Source organism: Geospiza fortis, unplaced genomic scaffold (assembly GCF_000277835.1).
Source record: "Geospiza fortis unplaced genomic scaffold, GeoFor_1.0 scaffold145, whole genome shotgun sequence".
Taxonomy (NCBI): Eukaryota; Metazoa; Chordata; class Aves; order Passeriformes; family Thraupidae; genus Geospiza; species Geospiza fortis.
In genome coordinates, this window is record NW_005054362.1 from 1,788,161 (window position 1) to 1,796,438 (window position 8,278).

An 8,278-nucleotide genomic window follows, 5' to 3' on the forward strand; every position below is an offset into this window, starting at 1 on the left:
CAGAGGAGTCACTCCTGGTGTGACTGCTTTACACCTGGAGTGCTGTGATGGCCTCTTGGCTATTTAAAAAGCATTTGGCTTCATTTTTTTTTCTTTTTTGTTGGATTTGTGTTCCCTGGGTGGGCTCAGGGGCTTTGCAGGAGCAGTGGGAAGGGCTGTGTGCTGTGGTACAGAGCCCTCACAGGCGCCACAGCTATCTTCAGTGAAATCCACCATCACTGGCTACTCCCAGTGAAGCAGCAGGGCTGTTAAAAGCAGCTGTCTCATGAGCAGCTCAGCTGCCCAAGTCATGGAGATTTGGGGGCAATAATTGTCTTAGCTGTCCCTGTGTAAGCTGCCTTGTTTCAGCTTGATACCCCAGGAAACTCATTGCCTCAGCAGAGACAATTTTGCATGCCATGTCTTTTCTTGCTGTGCATGATGAGCGTTCATCTCAGTTTAAATCTGAGGCCTTCATCAAGGTTATTAGCTCAATGCATGGAAGTACTGGGAAGCATCCTTAAGTACCTCCCAGATGGACTCTGGAAAGATTATTATGCCATAATTTGTTTCTATCGCTCCACAAAAGCAGCATTTGACCTTGAGGCTGTGGCTCTCCTATTTCCTCTGCTGGCATTCCCAGTGCTCTTGTCCAGACCAGCTTGGTGTGAGTTCAGTGAGTCAGGGGCAGAGCTGCTGTGCTGCCCACATCAGGAGGATTGCTTCGTGTCACACGCTTCCCTCGTGGTTTTCTTTGTTTCTGTTACATGGCTGAAGGGTTGGAGGGTGAGGAGCCCTTTGAAACCTTGGCCCCAGGACAGGTGGAGGGGGACAGGAGGTACCTGTTTGTGCCTGTGCAGTGGCAACAGCAAACTGGGCCAGTGACTCACTTTAGGAATAGCTTGACATTGGCAGCTCAGGAGGTTTTTAGAGTAGTTATTAATTATTATTACTAAATAGCTTTGAGTTCAGCAATTGCTAAACAGGATGGACTGATAGCCCAGGGACTGGGCATTTTGCCAGCAGACAAGGCAGTCTCCCCTCCCTCCCATGTGACAGGGCAGGGAGAGCAGAGTCTTCTGACTCCAGTGCTCATTGCTTCTCCCTGCAGCCGCAGACCCTGCGAGATATCTCATCTGTGCAGCATGAATTACAGTCACCTTTCAAGGACTCCTGCAAACTGAGTCCTCAGGCTCCCAGAAACCTGTAAATGGCAAGCTGAAAACCATTGCCCCAAGCCCAGGAGAGGTAAATGACAAAGGGTCTGAGCAGGCTGCCGCTGGAGAAGTGTCCTGATGGACAAGGCAGGACTCCTGGACTGCTGGGGAGTGACTGACAGCTTTGGACAGCGCGTTGTCAGCAGGACTGAGCTTGGCAGGGAAGCACTGAAATCCTGATTGCCCACTTGCATGAGTTCAGTTATTAAACACACCAGGAATCCCCAGCTGTTCTGTAAGCCTGTCTCTAGAAACATAACCCAAAGCCTGGCTCCTGCAAAGTGCTGTCTGCCTTGGAGTGAAGCTGGAGGCAGCTGGAGCTGTGCAAGCCTTTCCTTCTTTTCAGGGTAAGGCTCCTCTGGGGATTCAGAGCAGGTTTGCTGCAGCCCAGGCCTCTTGCTGCAGTGGGCTGTGGTTTATGCACAGGGTATCTGACAAGGGGATGGAGGTGGAGGTGATGTTCTCCTGCTCCCCTTCCCTCACTGCAAATTGCCCTCATTGTATGCAAACATTGGAATTTTTTGGTGCCTCTAGAGAGACTTTGACTTTCTGTCTAGAAGCTATTAATTACCTAGACAAGAAAAGCAGAATATAGCCAATTAATGGCTGCTACTGCTTGGACCTGTCTGACTGTGAACTAATGAGCAGCTCCTTTCTCTGGGCCACCAGCGAGCCAGAACTTCTCATCAGTGTTCCTGGGGAGAAATGAAAGCAGCAGCAATATGCAGCAACAAATAGCTGGAATTCAGTTATTAACCTGGGCTGAAAATTGACTCTATCTGCTAGTAATTACCTGGAGGATGTTAGGAGGAAGGCCCAGGGGAGGGTTCAGAGCTGGTATTTGACAGACCATCACAAGTGGCTGAGGTAGCCTTACCTCAGTTCCCATCTGGATTCTGGGGTGCAGGGCTGTGCTGGGTGTGTGGAACAACTGCAGTGAAAACCAGGAGTGAAATGGGTTAGTTTAAAACAGCTCTGCTCCCAAAAGACCCCTTCCTTTAGTGATATTTTATGGCACAGTTGCATAGCATCTCATATATTTTTGAGTACCTTGGTTTACAGGTCATTTAATTTATTTGCAGGCTTCGTTTCGGTTCCCTAGGGTAATTCTATTCCTTTGCACGTGTCTTCCTAGAGAGGCATTAAATTGTGCAGTTTGTCACAATAGTTCAGCTTTTATGCTGGCAGTTGGTGCTCTTCAAAGATCCTCGTGTGAAGTTTAGACTCCTGAATCATTAGAGGATCATGAAAGAAAAGGAATAATTTAGAAGGCAAAGATGTTTTGTCGCCTTTGAAAACTGGGAACGTGCGAAAGGAGAAAATGTTTAGTGGTACAATCTTCCTCAAAGAACTTATCTTAGGAACTCCAGAAAATGAATTTCCCTTCTTTATTCAGGATGTAAATAACTGAAAATGTCACTCCTGAGCTGAGTAATTTGTTCAACAAAAGGATCTGGAGGAGATGACTCCCCTCGCTTTCATGAGTGTGCCCAAGACATCAGAGGACCTGTCTCTTTAGCAACATGAACTGAAGGGTTTGAAAATCAAATGAGCAGCGTGTTCAGTGCAAAATATATAAATAAATCTCGCAGGTGCTTTGTAATCTGCCTTGCATTTCAAAAGCCTTGTTTGTCTGGGTAGCCTGGGCTCTAGGCTAGCTCCTGGGAGCAGCAAGTGGACACAGTGGTGATGTGTTGTTACAGTGGTGGTTGTTAATGTGCTGTTCAATGCCCTTGGGAGTAGGGCTGAAATTCCCATATGCTTACACAGTATCATTGTCTGCAAGGAATTGCGTGGGGTTTTTTTGATTTAAACTTGCTGGTGTGTGTTTATTCAACGGAGATTAGAGCTGCATAACAGTTCTAGCATTTAAGTCCATGTTTAATGTAAGGTGGTGTACAGTGTGAGCAGGGAAAAGAGAGAAATGGGGTCTGGAAATGGGGAGAGAAGGAGCTTTGCCCTGGAACAGGCTGTCTGCCCTTGCACCATAGTTAAAATTGCCTGGATCTGTCCCAGGTGGATGTGGCAGCACAGGGTGAATATTGCAGCATGCCAGGCTGCCAGACAGGGGGTTGGGCAGGAGGAGGAGGGTTTGGTTTGTTCCTTTGCACAGCCCATCTTGCCCCAGCAGATGTGCTTTTTAGTTTCAACTCCTGCATTTCTGTATCTGGGACTTTGGGCTGGGCTTCCACCACAAAATGGGGCATTTTCAGCTGTTTTTCCATCCTTGAGGTTTTACCAGTCAGTTCTGTTAGTCTGCTTTTGCTGTCCTGCACTGGTTTTCTTATCTGTCTCCTTTTTGGCATCTGATTGTTACTCCTTTCCTTTCCTTCTCCACTCCCCTGCCCTGTTTCCCTTTGCAGTCCCAGTGCCCGGGTGGTTTCATGTTTGGGTTTTTTTTTAATTTCCTCTCCAGGCGTTTCCATTTGTCTTTGCAGATCTTCTTCAACAAAGGCCTTGCATGGTCTAATTTGTTTTCTATTTCCAGCCCAGACTTAAAATAACTCCTTTGTTCCATGAATGGCCTGTGCATGGATCCAAATCCCACCTCCCCCCTTTATTTTTTTTTTTTTACTTTTTTTTTTTTTTTTAGTGTGGATTTCTGTTTCACTGTTCTTTGTCACTATCTTTAATTACTGCAAGTGTCCCTTTTGGGCATGTGGGTTGCGTGTGGCTGTGTGCGTGCTGGCTGTCCCTGCTTCCCTCGGAGCAGCTTGGGAATGGGTTTGCAGGGCTGTGGGTGCCTTGGCACAAGAGCAAGGATGCTGTTGCATAACAGGAGCAGCTCTGCCATCGTGTCCCTGCTGACAGGCTGGCTGCTCAAAGAGCCATGCCTTGTCTGCATGGTTTACCAGTCTCAACAGCAAAATCGGGAGGTGCTTGTGTTCTTTAGATTGATTCCAAGGGGGGAATCCAACAATGGGAGTTGGGAGACTAAAGGAAAAGAGGCACATTAGGACTGGATTTGAAAAGCAAGAACTCAGACTGGCCATGTTGATGCTGACCTGAGACTGGAGCCATGGCCAGGCTGGCACTTGGTGTGTGGCTTGTGCATTTTAATAAGACAATGTCCCTGCAGCTGGGGAGTGACGGCCAAGTGCTCCTGCAAAGAGAAATGGGTCAGTCTTGTTCTTTTAAGCACATTCCCTCTGGGAACCATCACAAGGTCACTTGCAGCCCCTCTGCTGAGGGCTGGGATGTATTCAAAGCGTGTGAAATCCCCTGCAAGTGCTCCCCTGATGAGGAGGAGTGCTGGGGTGGGTATGCAGGTGTCTCACCAGATTCTCCTGCTGTGGGCTGGGGTCTGGGCAAGGGCTGTCAGGGACAGGAATCACAGTGCACAGTCAGCATGTCCTTTCCAGAAGCATCAGGCTGGGAGCAGCTGGCCTGGCAAACCTGCTTTTCAAACACTACTGGGAATGGGGCTGGCAAAATCCAACACTCTGACCTTGCTCCGTGCGTTGCCAAGATCTGTACACAAATGCTGGCAAAGGTTATCTTGGGGCAGAGCTAAACATGGGTCCCATGCCCAAAATAGCTTGGAAAGATTGAAAAGGAGAAATGCAAGTGGCAAATCCTGCTTTGTGGCTTTGGGCAGTGATAGGAGCGGGGCAGAGAAGTCATCTTTCATCAGGGGCTGGAACCGGTTCTGTGTGGAGCCGTGCCGTGCTTGGGAGAGCTGATGCAGCCTGATTGCAGCTATGAGACAGCAAACCAGCATGGGAGACTTCACTCCTGAGCTTCTGTCAGCCCCTCCATGGCCTCAGGGACCAGCTGTACCTTCTTACAAGGGCAGCACCCTGCTCTGAGCAGCCCTGTGGTGGTTCTGCAAGGTCCCTTCTTCCCCCAGATCTGCTGCCATAATTGCTTGTGCATCCGCACCATTGCTCAGGCAAGGGAAAAATCTAGTTCAGAAGTCATCTGGACAAAAGAGAAGAGGGAGGAGAGCTCTGCCAGTGGGTCAGCTGGGGAATTGGACAAGAGATGTTTTGGGTACTGATGTTGGAGGAGCAGCTGAGGAGCTGCAGGGTCTGACCATCATGTGCGGGGTGCTGCCAGTCTGGCTGGACTGCTGTGCTCCTCCAAAGCAAGGAGAATGTTTTAGGATCACATGCAGGTACAAGCCTTGATCCCTGGGGTTGAAATAACCTCTCCTTCATGCCACAGAGCTCAGGATGTGCCCGATTTTTCCTGTTGACCCCGTGCTGCAATGTTAATGTAAAACCTCTGTGCTCTGCCGTGATTGAACTGTTGATTCTTGGGCTGCAGACATTGACGTTGTTATCTTTGTTGTTCTGAATAGAGCCCTAAATTTGTGGCAGACAGCCTGCTTTCCTCATGAAAGGACTTCATAGATACAGTACAGACAAATATTTGTGTATAATGTCAACTGTCTTCCAAGAAAATTTCATGCACATATTGATTAGACAAATCCATTAACGTTACGTTGTGGTGCATTTCTTAGGAACAGCTCTCTACCCATTTTCATCACATCTAAATTATTTCTGCTTCCACTAGTCCTTTAAAGCAAGAGTGAATAAATCTCTTAGCTGCTTTTCAGGTCTGGTTTTGATCTGGAGCTGCAGTCAGTGGGGTGGAGGCTGACAAGCAGTGCACTCTGCTGTGCCACACACAGCTGGGTGCTGGGGATTTTTAGGCACCATGGTTGGTTGGACTCCTGGAGGTGGATGTTACAGCTTGGTATTAATTAAGCATCATTACAAAGGTCTCCTTAACTTTTATTTGAAAATACACGAGTTGACTGGAGGATATGTACCTTTTATTTCTTCTTTGAGGAGGAAAATTGTCGTGTATTTAGCATTTGATTAAAGATGTCTTTGTTGTTTTTTCCAAAAACTGCATCATTTAATGTAATTAAATATGAGCTTTGTTGTCAATACTCTTCAGTTAAATGCACTGGTGTGTGCCAACAGTATTTCTCTTATTTGCCATGTCTGCATGGTGTGGTGGTAGTAGTTTTTGCCTTTCAATAAGGGGTATGGCAGGCATTTTGTGGGCTCCTCTTAACGTCTTCTGTAGATCAACCATGGTCCGTAGACCACAAGTTGAGTAACATTACTCTGGGTTTAGGAAACAAAATATTCTGTTAATCTTATTTCAGCATGGCCTTGCTTTAAAAAAAAAAAAAAAAGAAAAGTGTATTTTGAACTTGAGCCATGTGTTTTCGTTGGGATCTTTAAAACTCCTCTGAGAACAGATGAACCAGTATTTTCTGTGAGCTGGGAGTGTCTTGTTGTTCTCACCTTTCAGATAGATGGACTCAGGCCCGGGGTAATTACAGCAACTGGCCCACATTTGTGTTGTACCAGTCAAGCCAGGGACCTCACCTGGGAGTCCTGCTCTCCCTGAGGAGTCCAGAGCAAATCAGGAAGGCTGTCTCTAACTTTGAAGAGCAACAAGTGTGTTGGATGATGTTAATTAATTTTTATTTTTGCAGCTGGATTTAATTGCAAAGCCCTTATTTTAGAGCTGCAAGTTTGAGCAGGGTCCTGCCTGTATCAGTGAAGGCTTCGCTGTGGTAGGAGCTGCACTGAAGGTCCAGGCTGGAGCTGTGCAGCCCTGTGCCCAGGTGCTGTGGGCTGGGAATCCAGAGGTAGCTGCAGGGTGCTGTGGACTCTCTGTACCCCTCTTTTGGATGTGAATGTGCTTGGCCTGGTGCTGTGCTCCCCATTAGCACTGCCTGGGGACGCTGCTGGCAGCTGCCTGGTGCTGGGGCAGAGCTCCTTGGCATGTGGGCCAGCCTGCAGCAACTTGCTGTGGCTTGCAGTGTGCTTTTGTGGTGAGAATTGGGAGAACAGGTGATGGGGAAACAATTTCAGATGGTAAATGGCACGTGAAGAGGAGAAACAGGAGAGCAGGGTGGTGGCAGGGGAGGATGGGGCAGTTTTGAAGGCTTTAGCAGTGGGGTGGAATCCTGTGAGTATAAACAGGTACAGGAGGTTCCATAGGCACTCACCTCCTCCACAGGTTCATGTGTAGCCCTGATTCTAGTTGTGGTGATAACCTCCAGCTTTCTCCTGTTCCTAATCAGAGACCATAAATCTCCTGGTACCTAGTGCTGTAATGGCTAATGCAGGTCTGTGGGTAAAACAGTCTCAGATGGAGACTCTAACTGGGGGGGGAAATACCTTTCCTGTGAGACAATGTCTGTTCTTCATCAAAATCAGTTGAGAAAGTAAGAACTAAACAGTTTGATTTTAAAGATTTGAAGAGCCTGGCCCCACTCTCTCTCTCATTCCATTAATCTGTTCCTATTGTTTGCGTTCCTCTCTTGAAAATAATTAATAGAGTTTTGGAGGAGGAGGCTTTTGCTGGGAATAGGTGTCCTGGTGGTGTCCCAGCTGCACCCAGAGCAGGGCACCAGTGCATGTCCTGCAGGATGTGCTCCCACTTTGCTCCCCAGTGGGAGCCCCCATAATGTTTTTGCCTGCTGGGCTGGGCACGTGGAGTGTAAAAACGGGACCTGAGCTGTGATCTGAGGCATCTGTGGAGCTGCCCCAGTGCTTTGGTGACCTTGTTTGGCTCCAGCCCAGTCCTGCTGTGGTAGAAACATCCAGGGCTTGTGCTGGGACCTTGCTGGTGACCTGCTGTTTGCAGATGTGGGAATGCATGGGCAGTGCCTCTCTCCTGCCTGCAAGGACCATGTGATTTTTACTTTTGTCTTCCCAGGGCTTCTAACGAGAAACCTCAATAGAGGCAGAGGTGGTTTTGCTGCCCTTGTTAAGGAAAAATCCTTTTGTGCTGCTGCTAGCTTGTGATTAATGCAGGGCACAGCTCACAGACACTGTGCCTTGGTGCAGGACGGTTTTGTTGGCCCCTCTGTTTCATCCTGTGTCTCTATTCCTCTAGTAGACAGTTAACTTTTTTTAGTTGCACAGACCGAGGCAAAAAAGCTTTTCAAGTGTTTTTAGAGCTCGATACCATGTGGCTTTGCACCTGGTGCTGTGTTTTAAGCTGAACTGCTGATCTGAAGAGTTAAAGAAAAAAAATCATCCTATTTCTTTTACTGTAGACAGCTGCCTCAGCATGGTCAGGTCTACCTGCTGTGCTTCCAGGAAGCC